This window comes from Symphalangus syndactylus, chromosome 19 (assembly GCF_028878055.3).
Source record: "Symphalangus syndactylus isolate Jambi chromosome 19, NHGRI_mSymSyn1-v2.1_pri, whole genome shotgun sequence".
Lineage (NCBI taxonomy): Eukaryota > Metazoa > Chordata > Mammalia > Primates > Hylobatidae > Symphalangus > Symphalangus syndactylus.
In genome coordinates, this window is record NC_072434.2 from 23,134,952 (window position 1) to 23,157,223 (window position 22,272).

General features: G+C 40.4%; 1 non-coding gene and 1 pseudogene across 1 annotated transcript; one reads left to right on the forward strand and one right to left on the reverse strand.

Annotated features, from left to right (window-relative positions):
* Positions 1–4,434: 4,434 nt before the first annotated feature.
* On the reverse strand, positions 4,435–17,950 carry LOC129458227 (cytoplasmic phosphatidylinositol transfer protein 1-like; annotated as a pseudogene).
* A 1,055-nt stretch (positions 17,951–19,005) lies between these two features.
* On the forward strand, positions 19,006–19,144 carry LOC129459087 (small Cajal body-specific RNA 20). Its single transcript, XR_008649895.1, has one exon. It is a non-coding gene; the product is annotated as a small Cajal body-specific RNA 20 (non-coding RNA).
* The last annotated feature ends 3,128 nt before the right edge of the window (positions 19,145–22,272 follow it).

Consider the following 22,272-nt stretch of genomic DNA (forward strand, 5'->3'; position numbering starts at 1 on the left):
AGAAGAGAAATTTTAGGTTACTCTTTACTAATAGAGTTACCAGGGCTGGGCATGGTGGTGTGTGCCTATAATCCTAGCTACTTGGGAGGCTGAGGCAGGAGCATCACTTGAGCCCTGGAGGTCAAGGTTGCAGTGCTGTTACTGCGCCACTGTGCTCCAGCCTGGGTGACAGAGTGAGACCCTGTCTTTATTTAAAATAAAATAAAAAGTTTGTCAGATAAAACGTAGAATTCCCAGTTAAATTTGAATTTCAGATAAATGACAATTTTTTGGTATATATATGTTCCAATCATTGTATGGATATATTTATACTAAACAAATGATTTATTATTTGTCTGAAATTAAAATTTAATGTGGTGTCGTGTATTTTTATTTGCTGAATCTGGCAATCCTACCAGGATAGAAGAAAATCTTATTTATTAAACATTTATTACAAAATTTCAATTTGTAACAAACCATTTTTTGTGTAAGTTTTTTTCTTTTCATCAACTGAGGTGAACTGTGTTAGATGACACATTCAAAAGTTATTTGTAAACTGAAAATATGGGTATAAAAATGTTCATATATGTTAGGAGAAAGCATGACTCAAGGGTATAACACTAAAGAGCATAAAAAGGTATGACAACAAAGGCTTGGGAGGGAGGTCAGAGTTATTTTTTCTCCTTTCTTCACCATTATTCCAAGGTTTCCAACCCCTAATCACTCTTATGCAAACCATTTTACCAAAACATACACATGAAGTAAGTTGTATTGGGTCTGAGTTGAGAGCAATAAAAAGAAAAATAGTATAGCCGGGCATGGTGGCACTCCTGTAGTCCCAGCTACTTGGGAGGCTGAGGCAGGAGGATCCCTTGAGCCCAGGAGCTCAAGGCTATAGTGAGCTATGATTGCACCACTGTGCTCCAGCCTGGGCCACATAGAGTGATCCTGTCTCTAAAAAAACAAAAAAGAAAAACAGTAGAAGTAGAGAGAATCTAGGCTTCATAGTAAAAATGATCTGCATTCAAATCCTGAATGTCTTGATCACGTTACTTAACTTCTGCTTGTCAACATTTGTATTAAAAGTTTAGATAAGGCTGAGCGCAGTGGCTCACGCCTGTAATTCCAGCACTTTGGGAGGCCAAGACAGGCAGATCACCTGAGGTCAGGAGTTTATGACCATCCTGGCCAACCTGGTGAAACCCTGTCTCTACTAAAAATACAAAAGTTAGCTGGGCATGGTGGCATGTGCCTGTAATCCCAGCTATTCAGGAAGCTGAGGCAGGAGAATCGCAGGAGGCAGATGTTGCAGAGAGCTGCGATCGCGCCACTGCACTCCAGCCTGGGCAACAGAGTGAGACTTCATCTCAAAAAAAAAAAAAAAAGTTAGATAAATGGCTTTTCTGCATAAAGTAACTGGGTTATATTAGCCATTCACTATATGGTAGCTTTTATTATGATTATGGTAAGGATATAAGAAGAGAGCCGCAATGATAAGAAAACAATAAAGGTGAAGGAAAGGACACATGGAATGAGAGAAGAGAAATAATGAAATTTAGGAGTCTTAAAAAAATCTTTTAAGGGTTAAAATGAAATAAAAATGAGCAACCATCTCTTCCACTTCCAACAATAACAAAAATCCCAGTGTGTTGTTTCACCTTCAAATTCTTCCAAAGTCTTTTTTTTTTTTTTTTTTTTTTTTTTTGAGACAGAGTCTTGCTTTGTTGTCCAGGCAGGAGTGCAGTGGCGTGATCTCAGCTCACTGCCTCTGCCTCCCGGGTTCAAGCAATTCTCCTGCCTCAGCCTCCTGAATAGCTGGGATTATAGGCATCTGCCACCACGCCTGTCTTATTTTTGTAATTTTAGTAGAGTTGGGGTTTTGCCATGTTGGCCAGGGTGGTCTCAAATCCTGGCCTCAAGTGATCCTCCCGCCTCAGCTTCCCATAGTCCTGGGATTACAGGTGTTAGCCACCATGCCTGGCCTAAAATTTTAATCTATTTATTTACTTATTTATAGACTGGCTAATTTTTATATTTTTGGTAGGGACGAGGTTTCACCATTTTGCCCAGGCTGTCTCGAACTCTTGGGCTCAAGCGATCCACCGGCCTCGGCCTGCCTGGCCCCTTTCCAAAGTCTTACTGTGACTAATGCAATACACAAAGTTGCAACTGATGAAACAATTATAAAATTTGCCTAACAAAATAGTCAAAATGGCTAAGAGAAGGCTATCTAACTCCCACATTTCCGGATGATAAGTGAAAAATTAATATTTTGAAATATCAAGATGAGTAACATTGTTTTGGATTGATAGATTGATAGATTTTTTCACTTTTTTTCAACACACCCTAAACGATTAATAGTTTTTTTTCACTTTTTTTAACACACCCTATTATTTTTAAGCTTGTTATGAAGTTGCTTGCTTTGTACAATATACAACTGATTATTTAAGGATGCATTAGCACAAAGAAAGCTCCATTCCTAAGAAGTGATTAATAAATATGCAACTTGAGAGCCCAAGATTTGAGAAAATTATGACAACCGTACTTAAAGAATATTGAGAATATTGGCCAGGCGTGGTGGCTCATGCCTGTAATCCCAGCACTTTGGGAGGCTGAGGTGGGCGGATCAGTTAAGGTCAGGAGTTCGAGACCAGCCTGGCCAACATAGTGAAACCCCCATCTCTACTAAAAATCTAAAAATTAGCCGGGCATGGTGGTGCCTGCCTGTAATCCCAGCTACTCAGGAGGCTGAGGCAGGAGAATCCTCGAACCTGGGAGGAGGAGGTTGCAGTGAGCCAAGATTGCACCATTGCACTCCAGCCTGTGTGACAGAGTGAGACTCCATCACAAAAAAAAAAAAAAAAAGAGAAAAAGAATATTAAGGATATCATTGTCTGTATAGAAAGAGCAGAGTTTTTTTTTTTGTCTAATAGAAAAAAATAGACTTGAATCAAGGTGTCCTTGATGCACATATTTTGATAGAGCCTTATAAATTAGTGTCCAATCATGATTAAACAGTATTTGACCCAAATAAATTCTGTGAGTGTTTGACAACATGGAGATTAACAAACTCTGGCATGTAAAATTCCTGGAAGTTATGAAAGTAAGATCCAACATAACTTATCTACCGTTAGGAGCTTGCCCTAAGTTATGAACAATTCCCCAAATTTTCTAACATGCTTTAGAATCGGAAATCCCTGTACACAGGTGGAGGGAATCTTCCCTCAGCCCCTCAGGTCATCAGCTTATAGCCGGAGGCATAGGTTTCATTATAGCACATCATTATCATAGCTTGCATAGCTGCAGATGCAAATGACAGTAATTAACCATTTGCATTTTCAAAGAAAGGGTTTAGGAGGAGACTTCAACCTTTCACTATGGCTCAGGACCAAGTGACCACATTGCTATTGATTATGACCTCTGACAGACTTAACATCCTAGGCCTTGTTCCAATGCACATTTGAAGCAGACATAGATCAAGCACACAACTAATGAATTTAACAGCCTCATTAGGTAACTCTGCCTCCCCTTAATAGTTCACAGAAATGCTCTGGGCATTTTAAAACAGGCATTAATGGAGAAAGCTTTGGGGATTTCAGGCAAGTGCTTTTTCTTTCCCAGATACCTTCCTACCAGTAGCTTCACGCTCAGTGCCATCTCCTGACCGCCTGCCTGTCAGGTCCTATCTGTGTGCTGGGTGTCCTACGCCACTGCTGAAGGAGGCAATCATTTTAAATGGCTCCAAACGAAGTCGGTTATTGCCCATTATTTATTTACTTGATCTTGGAGTCACAGAAAATTACATAGGCCGAGATCCGAGGCTTCTCTGTTTGCTTTGTCCTGGGCTTTAGTCCTTCGGATTCAACTGGAGACATTTCATATGCTGTGAGCTGCATTTTAAGTTGCTATCTTACAGTGAGTCAGTTTACTCTGGGGCTGCATTGCCCTCATCTTTTGTGTAAAGTTGCTTCTCATACACCTCTTTGTATGTGTCCTTTTCCATTTTAGACCATTTCCAACCTCCCTTCTGGGACCCCCATTCCTTTTTTTTTTTGAGACGGAGTCTTGCTCTGTCGCCCAGGCTGGAGTGCAGTGGCGCAATCTCGGCTCACTGCAAGCTCCGCCTCCCGGGTTCACGCCATTCTCCTGCCTCAGCCTCTCCGAGTAGCTGGGACTACAGGCGCCCGCCACCACGCCCGGCTAATTTTTTGTATTTTTAGTAGAGACGGGGTTTCACCGTGGTCTCGATCGCTTGACCTCGTGATCCGCCCGCCTCGGCTTCCCAAAGTGCTGGGATTACAAGCGTGAGCCACCGCGCCCGGCGACCCCCATTCCTTAACTCTTGTGGTTAAGGTTGGTTCAAAGTCTAAGTGTCTGTGGTACCATTTTTTTTTTTTCCGTATTCTTCCCAGGATACATAGTTGAATACTGGATATAAGATAAGCAGATAATCCATCAATTTAGCTTACTGGCAAGATCTGAAAAATCGAAAGGAATTAGATGAGAACATGTTACTTAGGAATTGGGAGAAGAAAGAATTGAAGAATCAAGGTTACTCTATAAATCTCAGGATTTCTGTTTCATTTCCAAATAGTTACAAGAGAAGGCTAGCCTTTCCAGGGAATGCACTGATAAAGATAGCCATACTCTAGCAAATGTTCCTCATTTGCATATTTTCTGCAAATCTCATGGTCAATGTGTATCAGTATAAATCAGTGTCTCTTAAGCTTTTCCATGTCATGGCACACACACTAAAGTGATTTTTTTTTTTTTTTTTTGGAGACCAAGTCTTGATCTGTTGCCCAGGCTGGAGTGTGGTGGCACGATCTCGGCTCACTGAAACCTCTGCCTCCCGAGTTCAAGTGATTCTCATGCCTCAGCCTCCCAAATAGCTGGGATTACAGATGTGCACTGCCATGCCCAGCTAATTTTTGTATTTTTTTTTTTTTAGTAGAGATGGGGTTTCGCCATGTTGACCAGGCTGGTCTAGAACAGTTGACCTCAGGTGATCCGCCCACCTTGGCCTCCCAAAGTGCTGGGATTACAGGAGTGAGCCACTTCTCCTGGCCCCAAAATGATATTTGTACCACACACTGGGGTAAACTGAAGGAGATTTAGGGTGTCTATATGAAGCCAGGGGAACAATTCACTATTGTTTATATTAAATGATTATGAAGAGAAGAGAAATTCCACAGCAGTGGGGGACATATTAAATAGAAAACCAATAAAATATTTTCATAATTTTTATTTTATTTATTAAAAGACAGAAACAAGTGGATTTTTTTTTTGCTTTGAGATGTTTATGAATTTTGAAAAAGTAGTATATTGGAGAAATAGGAAAAAATTCACATTTCTGGGCACTTACTTTGTATCAAGGACCAAGGCGGGTGGATCACTTGAGGTCAGGAGTTCGAGACCAGCTTGGCCAACATGGTGAAACCCCATCTCTACTAAAAATACAAAAATTAGCCGGGTGTAGTGGTGTGCACCTGTAATCCCAGCTACTTGGGAAGCTGAGGAAGGAGAATTGTTTGAACTTGGGAGGCAGAGGTTGCAGTGAGCCGAGATCACACCTCTGCACTCCAGCCTGGGTAACAAACAGAGTGATACTCTGTCTCAATTTAAAAAAAAAAAAAAAGGATTAAAAAATAAATCCTGTGATGGACAGGGATCTTTTATTGCTGAATTTACAGCAGTTGGAATAATACCCAGTACAGAGAAGGTGCCCCTTAAGCATTTTTTATTGATTAAATAAAAGGTAAGTCACAATTAATAAAATTGACATTTGGAGCTGCTGACCAAGGTTATACAGGTAGCAAATTTTTGAGCTAGAATTGAGCTCAATCTGTTGGTCTTCAAAACCTAGGCATCTCCACTGCACAATATTGGTTTCCCCTTTGCAGGGAAGTGCATCCTCAGCCAAATGAATCATTTCTTGATATAGAGCAGGAAGCAGTTCATTGCCATAAATCAATTCAATTTCTAACCAAATCCTTTTGTGCACTATCTTGTTTTTTTATTCTAAGTGGAATCTTTATTAAATTCTGTGGAAAGCATAAATAAGTTACCATTAATTGCACTTGGAACCTCTAAAGATTGATAATTAAAATTTTTAAAAGTTTAAAGAGTTAATTAGGCCCCAAATCCGGAGTCACACTTAACAACATTAACAACCTTAATAACTATTGGCATTCAAATATTGATGATCAGTAGTTCAAAATTTAACAATTAAGTATATTATGCCTGAGAGTATTTTGGAGAATTTCAGGTTTGATGAGTGGAAATTGACTTTACTTTTTTTTTTTTTTTTTTTTTTTTTTTTTTTTGAGACAGAGTCTCACTCTGTTGCCCAGGCTGGGGTACTGTGGTGTGATCTTGGCTCACTACAACCTCCGCTTTCCAGGGTTCAGCCACCTGAGTAGCTGGGATTACAAATGTGTACCACTGCACCTGGTTAATTTTTGTATTTTTTTTTTTTAGCAGAGACAGGATTTTGCCATTTTGCCCAGGCTGGTCTTGAACTCCTGGCCTCAAGTGATCTACTCACCTTGGCCTCCCAAAGTGCTGGGATTACAGGTGTGAGCCACCGTGCCCAGCCACCTTTACTATGTTTTACCACACCTTGTAACAAAGTGGTGCAAAGTTTTCATTTATTGATTCTTTTTTTTTTTTGAGATGGAGTTTCACTCTTGTTGCCCAGGCTGGAGTGCAATGGTACGATCTCAGCTCACCACAACCTCCACCTCCCGGGTTCAAGTGATTCTCCTGCCTCACCCTTCCAAGTAGCCAGGATTACAGGCCTGCATCACCAAGCCTGGCTAATTTTGTATTTTTAGTAGAGATGGGTTTCTCCATGTTGGTCAGGCTGGCCTCGAACTCCTGACCTCAGGTGATCCGCCCACCTCAGCCTCCCAAAGTGCTGGGATTACAGGCGTGAGCCACCGTGCTCGGCCTCTTATTTATGCTTGGAGTGCTTGCAAACCTCATCAAATGCCCAATAACAAGGCTTCCTCCCAGGCTTACTGCTATGACCACAGAAGATTCCTTCTGTCCCTTGCAAATCTTACAGCTGACATCTTATGTGATGCTGTGTGGCATACTTAGGGAATCATATGTAAAATTACTTAATCATATGCACACTCAGAGGTTGAAGGAACATGTTTGTGTGACAAAGCATCTTTTTCTATATCAGACTTTTTTTTTTTTTTAAAAAAAAAAAAACAAGCCAAAATGAAAATATAAAACCCCATGAGATATCCATATGAAGTAACTCTGATTTGGGCTGACATGGTTTATCTGAAGAGTATGTGCCAAGTACATTCAGGGTGGCTTTTTTTCTCAGGGTCTGGAAGCATGAGCGTTACTGGGGCAGACTTTTTCCGGGGCCAATATTTGGGACCTGACAGCAATTCAGGTACATCTGTGGAACGAGGGGTGACGGAGTGATGAAGCACTAGAAGGGGACTGCTGCCAGAAGAAGGCAGTCGGGGAATGCTTGAGCTAGAAATTGCAGATGGGACAATGCCAATTTTCCTCTTGGTGGCTTCCTGAATGGCTCGTTCAAATTATCAAACTTCATCAATTGTCATGTACTTGTTTGGGCATGACTCACTATGTCATTTGCAGGCGAGGAATGTTGATTGCAAACTTTTTATGTTAGTTTGCTCAGGCATGTTTTTTCGTATTCCTGAACATCATCCATTACCACATACCATTCATCAACCCATGCAAAAGCCTATGTTGTCTTTGACTGGCTTGCGTACAAATTGTCCTACTTTGGTCTGAAGCCTCCAGACCTCCAACCTCACTGGCGGTCTCCAGCTTGTAGAAGCACATGATGGGCTGATGTCTATCTATTCAGCCTGCCCTTAACTGTCCCCATCCTGTCTTCTCTGACTTGAAATGTTTAGGATCCTCAGATTCTTTGTCGTAGTGCTCTGGAATTTCATTGCAGACAATATCAATAAAGTAAACGTCTCTTTCTAGGTTTTTGGCTTCCTTGTAAAAAACATTTACTGGCCGGGCATTGTGGCTACAGGTATGAGACACTGCACCTGGCTCTCTCTCTCTCTATTTTAAATAAAAAAAAATTGCCAGTTTATTATAAAGGATATTACAAAGGATGCAGACAAAGAAATGCATAGGGTAAGATATGGGGTAAGGGGAATGGAGCTTCCATACCGTCCCTGGGTGTACCACCCTCCAGGAACCTCCATGTATTCAGCTATCTGGAAGCTCTATTTTCATAATTTTTAATGAGGCCTTAAAGTTGCTTTTATGACTGTAAGTTTTTAATATTAGGTGTTATAGTTGAATGGCTTTATGTAATTTCTGATTAAGACTTTTAAATAATAGTCTCTTCAATATTTTTATGTTCAACAATAGATTATCTTCCCACAAATATATAACAAAATTTAAATCAGTCTTCACAATTATTTAAAATAATTATAACACTTGAATTATATTGGAAATAACAGCCTTTCCTTATCTTCTCCTTATAATTGTAATACTGAAATTTCTTATGATAATGTGATTTCTATAAAACTTTTCCATACCAGGTATTTCAATATAAGAATAAAGCAAAATTTTGCAGAAGGCGCTTGCATTGTTGGGATGGTCACTTAGAAACCATTAATAGCAAATAGGGAGGTGTATCTGACTTATGTGATGACAGATATTTAAATTGCTGGCTGTCCAGTGCCTGTCAGGAGTCCCCATCCAAACTCCTGGAACAAGGGATTCATGGAGCTGCAGGAAGAGTTATGTAACAGGTTCCTAAGAGCATTCCTGCCAGCAAGATTAGGGTGGAAGATGGCAAAAAGGCTAATGGCAAGCACTGGGCAGACAGTAGTTGAATCTTTGTTGTTGCATATATTAAATATGTCTATATGCTCATTGGTATTGGTGTGTTCTAAGTGACCACTCTAAAAAGGCAGGCACATTCTTTAAAATGTAGCTCTATTATTATTTTGAAATAATGTAGACAGCTGGCTCCTAAAGTCAATATCCAAGTAATCGATGGGGTGCACTGGTGCAATCACAACTCACTTCAACCTCAAACTCCTGGGCTCAAGTGATCCTCCTGCCTCAGCCTCCCCAGTAGCTAGGAGCATAGGCATGTGCCACCACACCTGGCTAATTAAAAAAAATTTTTTTTTTGTAGAGATGGAGGTCTCGCTATGTTGCTCAGGCTGGTTTGGAATTTCTGGCCTCAAGTTCCTGCCTTGACCTCCCAAAGTACTGGGATTATAGGTTTGAGCCCCTGCTTCCAGCCCAGATGCTCATGCTCCTTTAACTCTCTGAAGATCCTCAAAGAAGGCTGCTTAAGGCTGGGGGTGACTCTCTTGGGGTCAAGCCAGCCTAGTTGCTGTGGGTGCCAAGGAGATTAGTATCTCTCAGCATGCCTGTAATCCATTTGCTGTTTACCAGTATATTTCAGCACCCTGATTAGCAAGCTGTAGTATGAATAGTGTCTCAAAGGAGGTCTCCGTATCCCATTTCCCATGCCATGCATATGCCTTATGAAGATGCCCTAAAAACTGGTTGAGCCTAACTATTATCAGGAGAACCAGAAATTCTGTACCTCCAGGAAAGTTCTACAAAAGATTTCTTCCCCAGTTCCCTCACCCAGAGCGGTAGGTGGGCTGAGGAGTGTCCAATATGGCACCCAACTGTGACCAACTGAATTGTGAAAGCTGACTGCAGTTCTTTGGGGCGGAGCCCAGGCAAACTTCTTCAGTGTGTATCAATCCAATAGAAGCTGCTCCTGTGAGTGGAAAAAGGGAGAGATTAAATAATCTGCTTTGGCCAGGTTGGTCTCGAACTCCTGACCTCAAGTGATCTGTCTGCCTCGGCTTCCCAAAGTGCTGGAATTACAGTCTTGAGCCACTGTGCTCCATGCTAAATTTTATTTTTTAGTGCAGTTTTAGGTTCACAGCAATACTGAGTGGAAACAATAGAGTTCCCACTGCTATGTCTTCAAGGTCCAGCTTCCATATTATCTCTATGAAATCTTCTCTGATTTCCCATAGTTGTAAATAAAAGTTTCCTTTTCCAAAATTTCATAGCCCCTTTAAGAAAATTTAACAAGGTTTCATTTTCTAATCTGTTTTATTTGTCATATACCTATCTTTTCTTCTTCACTAGACTGTAAATTCATTAAGGGCAGGATCCATGTCTAATCTACCTCTGCATCTCCTAACACCATGGTTCCATCATTGTTTTGGCAAATATTGGAGTACGCATGTATTATTACACTGTGCTGCTTACATATTTATAGATTTGCTTTTCTTATTTGACTGAGACCTCTGAGATTATATATTTATTTTTCTGTATCTCCCAATGCTTTGAGCAATGACAAGTATATAGTAAGTGGTTGATAAACCCTTGCTTTTTTAGTATGAAAGGAAACTGGCTGTTCTACGGTAAAATTTCAGCTGAAACCTCAGTAAGTATTAAGTAGTAATCATAAACAATTAAAAATTATGGAAAAGTATAGAAAAATTTGTTTTCAATAGAATGTATTTATTATGTTCTCAAAAGCGTATGTTTTCATCTCCCAATGTTTCCTAAAGCTTGGTGACCTTTGTGTAGGATGAGACATCTTTCATGGATGAAAATAGATCTCTAGCTCTTTGAAATCATAACTTCTTATGACAGTAGAAATATATCAAGGAAAAAAGAGTTTAAGTCAAAATACATCTTTAAAGTTTTCTTTTTCACAGAACATTTGACATTTAAAACTCATTATCTCTTGCCACTTGAATCTCAGTGTTGACCTCAAGGATTCTGTAGAAGGTACAGGATTTAGAGGGCAAAGAGAAGCACAGGAAAGCAAAGTGAATGAAAATGAAGAGTGGAGAGGCATAACCTGGTCTTGGTGATGTCAAATTCAGACCAAGGGCAGGGGGTAATTTATGGGATGGATCAAAAGGAAAGGGATAAATGATGACGAGAGTAGCAACATTAAGTCAGAAAAGACAAGAAAAATGAAAGAGGCCAAAGGGCAAGACACACAATAGGTGAGGAGGGAACATTTCTAAAATAACAACTGTGATCCTTGAATTTTTTTACATTGCATGAATAATTTCAGAATATTGGTAATGAAAATACAGATAAAATTCCCCTTCAACACCATTTCCCTGGAAATCAAATCTTTTTTCTTTTTTTTTCAGCCCCGGAGAATGGAAAATATTTAGAGAGGTACAAAACTATCAAGTATCTCTATAAATAACTACGAAATTTTCACTTACATTTATTTATAATGTCTAAGGCACAGCCACAAGTTCTCCTCCTCTTGGGAAAGAAGGAGAAAATTTTAAGAGTTGGCTGCTCTTGGCTGGGTGTGGTGGGTCACACCCATAATCCCAGCAGTTTGGGAGAATGAGGCTGGAGGATCACTTGAGCCTGCGAGTTTGAGACCAGACTGGGCAATATCATAAGATCTGGTCTCCACAAAAATATTAAAAAAATATTAATCAGGCAATCCCAGCACTTTGGGAGGCCAAGACGGGCGGATCATGAGGTCAGGAGATCGAGACCATCCTGGCTAACACGGTGAAACCCCATCTCTACTAAAAAATACAAAAAAATTAGCTGGGCGTGGTGGTGGGCGCCTGTAGTCCCAGCTACTCGGGAGGCTGAGGCAGGAGAATGGCGTGAACCTGGGAGGCAGAGCTTGCAGTGAGCCGAGATCACGCCACTGCACTCCAGCCTGGGTGACAGAGCGAGACTCCCACTCAAAAAAAAAAAAAAAAAAAAAAAAATTAGGCATAGTGGCAGTGCCTGTACTCCCAGCTACTGGGGAGCCTGAGGTAGGAGGATTGATTGAGCTCAGGAGGTGGAGGTTTAGTGACCCGAGATTGCACCATTGTACTCCCAGCCTGGGCGACAGAGTGAGACCCTGTCTAAACAAAACAAAACAAACCCCCCAAAAAACCAACCACAAAAAACACAAGTTTTCTGAGTTCACAGCTCTTATCTTTAACTAAGTTTAGACATCCCTCCCTCAAGATCATTCTCCTTCTAATCCCAAAATAACAGAAACATGGAATTAGGTTAAGACTACTGGCTAAAGAAATTTATTTCTTCATGCCATTATTTTCATTAATAGGCATTCTAGAATTTCGAGGTACTTACTGTTTTCTGTCTTAACATACATATTAACATTCATAGATGTAACTTACCCTTATGAGTATACTTACATTTTGAAAAATCTCTTCACCTTAAATTGTGGAGTAATGAAGCACTTAAATAATTCATAATCTCCATCGAAGCTAGTGCTACTTCCTAACTATGGACCACGTTATAGACAGGGTAGGTGGCAGTTTACATCTTTTCCTACAGAATTATCTGTAACTATAACTTTTCATCTCTAATTTGGAAAAAATAACAAATTCCAAGGAATAATAATAATAATATATTGATAGGGCCTATCTTGGGTATACAGTAATTTATGTATAAAATATCATACATAAATGTTGGTATTTTATTATTTGTAATAGATTACTTGCAAGTCACCTCTCAGTTGATTAAAATGCAATCATACATGACATTATGGTTGAGTATGGTTGGTCTAACATGACATTGTAATGAACTATAACCTGTGTAGCCACTGTAAAGACTTTTTGTTGTTATTGTTGTCACAAAGACTGGAGTGTAGTGGCGCAATCTCAGCTCACTGCAACCTCCACCTCCTGAGTTCAAGCAATTCTTCTGCCTCAGCCTCCTGAGTAGGTAGGATTACAGGTCCCTGCCACCATGTCTGGTTAATTTTTGTATTTTTAGTAGAGATGGGGTTTTGCCATGTTGGCCAGGCTGGTCTGGAACTCCTGACCTCAAGTGATTCACCTGCCTTAGCCTCCCAAAGTGCTGGGATTACAGGTGTAAGCCACCATGCCCAGCCTTGTAAAGACGTTTTAACCCTCTGACAGTGAAGTCAATGAGGGGACCTTGAAATTGTTTTTGAATGTCTGATTTCTTTTCTTTTCTTTTTTTGAGGCAGAGTCTCACTCTATTGCCCAGGATAGAGTGAAGTGGCACAATCACAGCTTACTACAGTGTAGAACTTGTGGGCTCAAGCAATTCTCTCACCTCAGCCTCCCAAGTAGCTGGGACCACTGGCATGTGCCACCATGCCTGGGTAATTTTTAAATTTTTTGTAGAAACAAGGCTTTATTATGATGTCCAGGCTGGTCTCAAACTCCTGGACTCAACAGTTCTCTTGCCTCAGCCTACCAAAGTGCTGGGATTATAAGTGTGAGCTACTGTGCCCAGCCCATTTTGTTACAAGGACCTGAATATCAGTTGGAAGTAGCCAGTTGAGAGAAAATGTCCCAGTGTCCCTAATCTCACAAGATTGTGGAATGAGTCTTTGACAGTGGAGAATTGTAACAGTGAAACAGCAAAAAACTGCCATAACTAACTCCAGTATTGTTTAAGTGGCATTTATCCATTCCTGCACATAGGCAAGGATAATTTTAGAACACTGAGATAATATACAAAAATAGCAATAATGTAGTTTTAAGGGCTAACTCTGGGATTAAAAGAGAAATATGTAAACAATGAACTATGTTTTCTTAAAGATTTATAGGAGCATTGTGACCTGACCAAAGACAGTGAAGTTCCCAACCTCCCTGGACCCTGGCTGGCACCCAGATGTCTGTGTTTATTGGTTACCTCTTGATCCCAACCCCCTTGACTTCCCCTGCCCTTAACATAAAAAGAACCTGAAATTGGTACTGATTAAGATGATACTTTAGAATGCTAGTTCACCATCTTCTTGGTTTTGCTGGCTTTCCAAACAAACCTGCTTTTCCTCCCACCAACCCTTGTCTCTCAAGTTTGGCTTTTGAGCTGCTAGCAGCTAACCCTGTATTCCGTTACATTCTCAATATAAATCACTAATACTTATCTTGGGAATCCACTGGCTGAAATTCAAGTTCTTTCTCTACTGCCAAAATCCAAAATTTCCATTTCATCAGCTTCAAATACATTTAAAAATGTCAAAATGCATTATGGCAATGTTGTCAGATAAAGCCAAAAATACCTTCCACCTTTTATTGTCTCCAAATACTCAGAAAATTAATGAAGGAATATCAGAGACGCTTCTCTAGAAACTTTAGTATTATAATTACATCTGCCAAACATTTGCATATGGTGTTTATTGCACAGTGTTTTATATTTTCCAGGGTGAGAAAGAGAGAGGTTACAGTCAATGAGCTGTATAACTCATACCTGAATTCACTCTTTCGTTTCTGTGTAAGTTGATTCCAAGGCATCAGACTACAGACCTGCAGTAGAGGACCAGAGGCATAATTCAAATTACTGAGCATCTTCTGCTAACAATGTGTAGTAATTTTTTTACTTAGTACATGTGAACTTAACCCAGAACCTAAGTTACCTTAGTTCATGTGTACTTAGGTTCTGGGTTTAAAAAATAATGAATTATATAGTTCTAGTCTTTTTTTTTCCTTTATTAGTTTTTTATAATTTTATTTATTTATTTTTTTTAATTTATTTCCTGAGATGGTGTTTTGTTCTTGTTGCCCAGGCTGGAGTGTAATGGCATGGTCTTGGCTCACTGCAACTTCCACCTCCCGGATTCAGGTGATTCTTGTGCCTCAGTCTCCCACGTAACTGGGATTATAGGCACCTGCCATCACACCCAGCTAATTTTTTTGTATTTTTAGTAGAGACAGGGTTTCACCACATTGGTCAGGCTGGTCTCAAACTCCTGACCTCAGGTAATCCGCCTGCCTCGGCCTCCCAAACTGCTGGGATTACAGCCGTGAGCCACTGCGCCTGGCCTATAATTTTTGTTATTTTATTTTACTTTAAGTTCTGGGATACATGTGCAGAATGTGCAGGTTTGTTACATAGATACACATGTGCTATGGTGGTTTGGTGTACCACCTATCAACCTATCATCTAGGTTTTTTTTTTTTTTTTTTGAGATAGAGTCTTGCTCTGTCACCAGGCTGGAGTGGAGTGCAGTGGCACGATCTTGGCTCACTGCAACCTCCATCTCCCAGATTCAAGTGATTCTCCTGCCTCAGTCTCCCGAGTAGCTGGGACTACAGGCGCGTGCCACCACACCTGGCTAATTTTTTGCATTTTTAGTAGAGATGAGGTTTCACCATGTTGGCCAGGATGGTCTCGATCTCCTGACCTCATGATCCGCCCGCCTTGGCCTCCCAAAGTGTTGGGATTACAGGCATTAGCCACTGCACCCAGCCACCATCATCTAGGTTTTAAGCCCTGCATGCATTAGATATTTGTCCTAATGGTCTCCCTTCCCTATAGCTCTAGCCTTGAGTTCAAAGTCTAGTAGGGGAAATTTTTTTATTTTTTTGAGACAGGGCCTCACTCTATTGCCCAGGCTAGAATGCAGTGGCACAATCTTGGCTCACTGCAACCTCTGCCTCCTGGGCTGAAGCCATCCTCCCACTTCAGTCTCCTAAGTACCTGGGACTAAAGGCACGTATCACTGCCCCTGGCCCATTTTTGTATATATATATATGTGTATATATATATATTTTTTTTATTTTTTATTTTTTGAGAACAGGTTTTTGCCATGTTGGCCAGGCTGGTCTTGAACTCCTAAGCTCAAGCAATTCACCTGTCTCGGCTTCCCAAAGTACTGAGATTACAGGCGCAAGCCCCCATGCCTGGCCGAAACAATGGAATGTAAAAAACCCCTATATTGAAGCACTGTGTCACCAACCCTGCCTAGCGAACTCTTCTCAGAAGGGAGGAACTTTGAGCTAGGTCTTGAAGAATGAGTTGGAGTTTTCCAGTGAAAAAAGAAACCTAATGGTCTTTCAGGCAGAGGAAACAGCATATGTTTGGGAATAAGAGTTTTGGGAGAAAGGCAAAGAGTTCTGTGTAACTAAATTAAAAGGAGTGTGTGAGTGTATTGCTTTGAGCCCCATTTATATTTTATTTCTGAACCTACTCTGTGAACTTTTCTTCTGTCTATTGCTTTCTGAAATGTTTTAAATAAACAGTGATCCAAGATAGACTCTACACCTAGTAGCCTTTCACTCTATTGTGGAGTGGGTTAAGATGAATCTCTAGGATATTTATAGATTATGCCTTTAACATGTTCACAATATATTGACTAAGACAAACTAGAAGCATTTTGCTTCTATTTACTTGTGTGAGTGGAAGGAACTGCATAAAGAGCTGTGAATGACTCATTTGTTGGGGGGTGTTAGGCTATAATTTCAGACCTCTGATTTCAAGGGAGCCTTTGGTTCATATCTGCACACCTTCCAAGATCTACAGGCATTGTTTTCCACAGCACAAGCACCTCACCATCTTAAGGGAAGGCACATAAAAGGAGCAACTATCTCTGCCAACCTGAGATCCTTTTTATTCCAAAAATACCACCTGTACTCACTGTTTACCACCCACCAAGAAAGCAAGTGTTTAATAGCTCAATCTTGCATATCCACAGGGCCTTAGCCTATGCTCAGCACAATCTGATGGGAATTGGGGATCTATAAGACACACTTTTTTTTTTTTTTTTTTACCTTCTTAGAGTTTGTAATTGGGATGAGATTACCACCCAGTTAGAGCTTAATTACAGAGAGTTGGGTTGGGCATGGTAGCTCAAGTCTGTAATCCCAGCACTTTGGGAAGTCGAGACAGGAGGATCCCTGGAGTCCAGGAGTTCAAGACCAGCCTGGGCAACAAAGTGAGACCCTATCTCTATAATAAAATAAAATAAATTAGCCAGGTGTGGTGGTGTGTGTCTGTAGTCCAAGGTACTTGGGAGGCTGAGGTGGGAGAATGGCTTGAGCCCAAGAGTTTGAGGCTGCAGTAAGCTGGGTTTGCCACTGTACTCCAGTCTGGGCAACAGAGCCACATTCTGTCTCACAAAACAAAAAAATTTACAGAGGGTTGGCTACAGAAGCACAAGAATTCTATCTGTTCCTGATGATGGACTTCCAAAACCTTTTTCTGAGTCAGAATTTCCAGCTGCCTCCTGAAACATTTACCAGGATGTGCCAAAGACCCTTAAATTCGACAGATTCAAAATTAGATTGGTTAATTTTTTTTCCTATTATTCCTATCTCAAGTGTTCTCTATTCTATATTTAGATCTTGGTTAATGGTATTATCTCCTGTTCAGCAAGCAAACTAGGTATCTGTGGGCCATAAATAACTTCTTCCTTTCTCTTACACTTTAATATCCAAACTATCACTAAGTCATGTTCATTGAGTCTTCAAAATGAGTTTCAAATTTCACTGTAATTTGGTGTAAATGTAATAGTCTGTAATTCATATTATGCCAAAAATGTATAGCTTCTATGCATGGGTAGCAATGGATGCTGTGGTTGGAACATCTGTTTGACAATCTATGTTGGCTCAGTTTCTTCCAGTTACGCCCATTTCAGGTTAACTCAGACTTCCAATATTTCTCTCTACTCCTGGCTCCTCCTCCAGAGGCATCTGGGTGTGGAGGAAAGCCAACTTGTCTCATGTGATGGGAGAAGTGCATCTGGGGGTTGGGAGGTGATGGAGGCAAGATACACATGCTGTCCTCTGAGTTCTTGCTTGTTTCTAGCTGAGGTGTCCTTTGCTTTTCCCTGTGTGTGTCAACCTATGTTCTCAATAAACCATCAGCGATAGAACTAGTCCCACCTGGTCTTTGGTATGTGTTAGCATCTGCTGTTGCTGAGCTTGGACTCCACCACAGTCTCTGGTCCTGTGGCTGCTGCATTCTGGCTCAAAGCCCCTGCCATTTCTTAAGTCCTTCCAGCGTGTCCTTGCTCCCCTGAGCAGGTGGGAACCTCTGGCTCTTCTGTACATTGTGCACAGTGTTGATTATGTCTACCTTGCTAGATCCCTCTTTCTGCCAATGCTATTTCTATATGTCTACTATGAGCCTTAGTGTTCTCAGATCTAGTCATGTTTGTCTAGATTTACTTCTTCTCACCCGTTGAGTTCTGACCACTTTGCTCCATCTCTAGAAGATGTAGGGCTTTCTCTAGTTTTTCCCCTTTCTGTATGGTCAGGTCATATCATTCCCCATGTGGATGCAGCATTTGAACTCCTTTCCTTGGAGCCATAAGATGATAGGACTGTAGGGGAATATGATTTATAGAGGAAATAAGGACTATGTTTACTGTTTTCAAAATAGTATTCTTAGTACATATAGACTCATTTATACATACACACTTCTGTGCATTTTTTATTAAAACAAAATTATTACTATACTTATTTTTTGTAACTTCTTTTTTAATTAAACAATATATTTTGCAGCACTTTCCATGCCAGGACATTCAGATATATTTCATTCTTTTTAATAGGTATATAGTATTCCATTCTATGACTGTATCATAATTTGTTTAGTGGTGGATGTTTAGCTTGTAGTATTCTATTTTTTGCTATTATAAATATTGCTGCAATATATATCCTTGTACGTTGTGCAAGGAAAGTTTACTGTTTCTTTATTTCCGTTACTACTTTAGTGGGCTTGTTTTGTCCTGCTTAAAAATATTATTTTCTACCCTAAGACCAAACACACATTTTTTTCTTTTCTTTTCTGTTTTCTTTTTTTATGTTTTATTTTTTCTTTTCTCTCTTTTCTTTTATACTTTAACATATTTAATTCATTTTGATTTTTAAAAAATATTCTATGATGTAGGTAGAATTATCATTTTTCCATATATTATAGAGTTGTGTATTTTTTTTTTTTTTTTTGAGACAGTCTTGCTCTGTCGCCCAGGCTGGAGTGCAGTGGCGTGATCTCGGCTCACTGCAAGCTCTGCCTCCCGGGTTCACGCCATTCTCCTGCCTCAGCTTCCCCAGTAGCTGGGACTACAGGCGCCCGCCACCATGCCCGGCTGATTTTTTTGTATTTTTTAGTAGAGACGGGGTTTCACCATGTTAGCCAGGATGGTCTCGATTTCCTGACCTCGTGATCCGCCTGCCTCGGCCTCCCAAAGTGCTGGGATTACAGGCGTGAGCCACCGCGCCCGGCCGAGTTGCGTATTTTTTTTAAAAAACAAATTTTCAGGTCCTCTCTCCCACAGTGGATGATGGGTGGGGGGTTCCCTTTTTTCCTCAGCCAAGGCTGAAGGCAAAGATCAGATCTTGAGGATCATTGTCAAGACTGCCATGCGCTGAGAAGCCTTGTTTTCCTACCTCAGACATTTGTAGAAAGCAAAACAAAACAAAACAAAACAAAACAAAACAAAACAAAACAAAAACCCATTGTTTTCACACAAAAGTTCCTGGTTAGAATCAGTTACTTGGGAAACTTAGGTTGAGCGATGTTCTAATTGGTCTCAACTTTCATGCTCAGCATTTCAGTTCTCATTCTTTTGTCTTAAACTACAATTGCCAAATGGCCTAGACCTGTTTTTGCAATAAGGTAGTAGATGTAAATTTTCTTCTCCCCTATTTGCAATAGTTAGGTTGTTAATTAACTGAATGAATACTCAATCTCAGTTTACTGATCCCCACTGCAAACATAATGATGCAAAAGCCAAGATTTGGGCCATTTAAAATCATTGTAGAACCACAGTGTGAACTCCCAAAGTCAGAATTTGTGCAGTGTTATAATATTTTAATTTTTTTTTCCCAAGAGACGAGGTCTCACTGTGTTTCCCAGGCTGGAGTGCAGTGGCACAATCATGGCTCACTGCAGCCTCGAACTCTTAGGCTCAACTAATCCTCCTGCTTCAGCCTCCCAAGTAGCCAGGACTTTAGGCACATGCCACCATACCCAGCAAATTTTAATTTTAAAAAATTTTTGTAGAGATGGTGTCTCACTATGTTGCCCAGGCTGTCTATCATAATATTCAAAACAATTTCAACAGGCTCATTTGTAATAAAATGTAATAGCAGAATTGTCAAAGTCTGCATTTAAAAGATATCTGTTACATAACTGTTATTTTTGCAAAAAGAGAATTTATCTTCTTAAATCTATCTACCTGCCTACCAATCTACTCATCTATATTTCAATCTAGCTATAAATATATTTGAAGAAACAGAAAATTATATACAAAGAAGAAAATAATTCACTGGCACCCAGTTAATTGGTCAACATTTTGGCCAGTTTTCTCCTCATGTTGTATTTATGCAATGCACACATGGTTTATTTACCTGCAAAGTAGAAGAGCACCACCTACATTCTGGCCAAATGTAAAAGTTGGCTATTAAAATTAATATTCGGTGGAATTGAGGCTGAAGCCAAATATAACCATAAAAGAATAAATTTTAATGGCCAGGCACAGTGGCTCACACCTGTAATCCCAGCACTTTGGGAGGCCAAGGTGGGTGGATCACTTGAGATCAGGAGTTTGAGACCAGCCTGACCAACATGGCGAAACCGCGTCTCTACTAAAAATACAAAAAATTAGCAGGGTGTGGTGGTGAGTGCCTGTAATCCCAACTACTTGGGAGGCTGAGGCAGGATAATCACTTAAACCTGGAAGGAGGAGGTTGCAGTGAGCTGAGATTGTGCCACTGCACTCCAGCCTGGGCGACAGAGCCAAACTCTGTCTCAAAAATATATATATATATTTTAATAACAAAGTAAATCCAGTTGATCAAAATAAGATCAATAAGCATAATTATTATTACAATTTCTTATTAAAGTTTTTGTAGTAATATTTTAGAAGTTTGACACTGTGGCCCAGGTGCAACACCTCCTACCTAGACATCTTAGCTGCTGGTCTGCTTGTTGTTTTCAGACTGTACCTTTGCCTGCTAAGGAGATGCTTGTTTCAGCTAAGGGCAGTGAGGGGATATAATGTTGGTTGCCATGTGGTCATCTTGCCACCAAGTTGTTGGATGTTCTCACCTCTGAATTGTAGCCAACTAAAGACTCATCTACTCTTCAATGGCATATTCTGCCATTGAAGATTGGGTCATTGGTAATTGCACAGTTTCATTGAGGCAGCTCCACAAATTTAAGCTTTTGTGCCTAATTAGAGACAAATACTGAATATTGTTGTGCTCATGTTTTTTGTTTTAAAAAATTTAAGCTTAGGCAACATGGTGAGATCCCACCTGTACTAAAAATTATTAGATTATTTTTTGAGACCGAGTCTCACTCTGTCATTGGCCAGGCTGAGTGCAGTGGTGTGATCACAGCTCACTGCAGCCTCAACCCCCTTGGCTCAAGTGATCCTCCTACCTCAGCCTCCTAAGTAGAGGGGACTACAGATACATGCCACCACACCTGGATAATTTTTTGTATTCTTAGTAGAAATGGGGTTTTGCCACGTTGCCCAGGCTGGGCTCGAACTCCTGGATTCAAGCATCTGCCTGCCTCAGCTTCCCAAAGTGCTGGGATTAGAAGTGTGAGCCACTATGCCCAGCCACCACTAAAAATTAAAAGATTAGCCAGGTGTGGTGTCATGGCTGTAGTCCTAGCTACTTGGGAGGCTGGGGCAGGAGGATCACTTGAACCTGGGAGGTGATTGTGGGAAGTGAACCCAGGAGCCATGATTGTGAGACTGCATTACTGCCTGAAGACAGAGTGAGACCTTGTTTAAAAGAAAAAAAATGTATGCACATGATATATAAAATTATATGGACAAAATTTATCCTTAAGCCTTGAGTTTGGAAAAATACCAGTGGAGCAATGTAACTGGCTTTCAGGTTAGCAAAAGCTCTGAATTTCTGTCTGCATCTCAGTTCTCACTCATTGCACACATGCCAATGCCAGCACCTTTGGTGGAGCGGCATGACTTGAAGCTCCCTGTGGCAGGCATCATCAGGCAATACTTACCCTCTCATGGGACTCTCAAGCCAACAAACCCCTATCTCTGCAAGGGACTGCTTGTGAGTGAATTCTGTGCTGTAGATACTCATCTCTGCAAAGTACAGTGCTAAGGCTTTCTTTTGAACAAGGAACTGTTTTTTCTTTTTCTTTCTTCAGTAGCTACTCCTCCTCATTGTTTGAACATATTATATGAGTACATGATCAGGCAGCTCCATAACCTCTTACAAATCATGTTGTTGTCTTTGGCTGCAGAATGATGAATGTGGCCCCAATCTTGCTGCCACAGCCAGCAATTCTGTTACCTTATGCTCTGCTATAATTACTTCCTGAGCACACATAACCAAATGATGTGAACTAAACATATGGCTGTGATTCTTAAGCCACTCAGACCCTTGTTTGTTCCATTGTCATTGACAACCACATGACACCTTCCTTTACCAATTTCCCATTTGTAAAGATTTCTTTAATCACATTAATGTGTGAGATTGGTGTTCAAGATTAAGAAATTTATTGATGTGAAACTAAAACCAAATGCAGTTGATTTTGTCA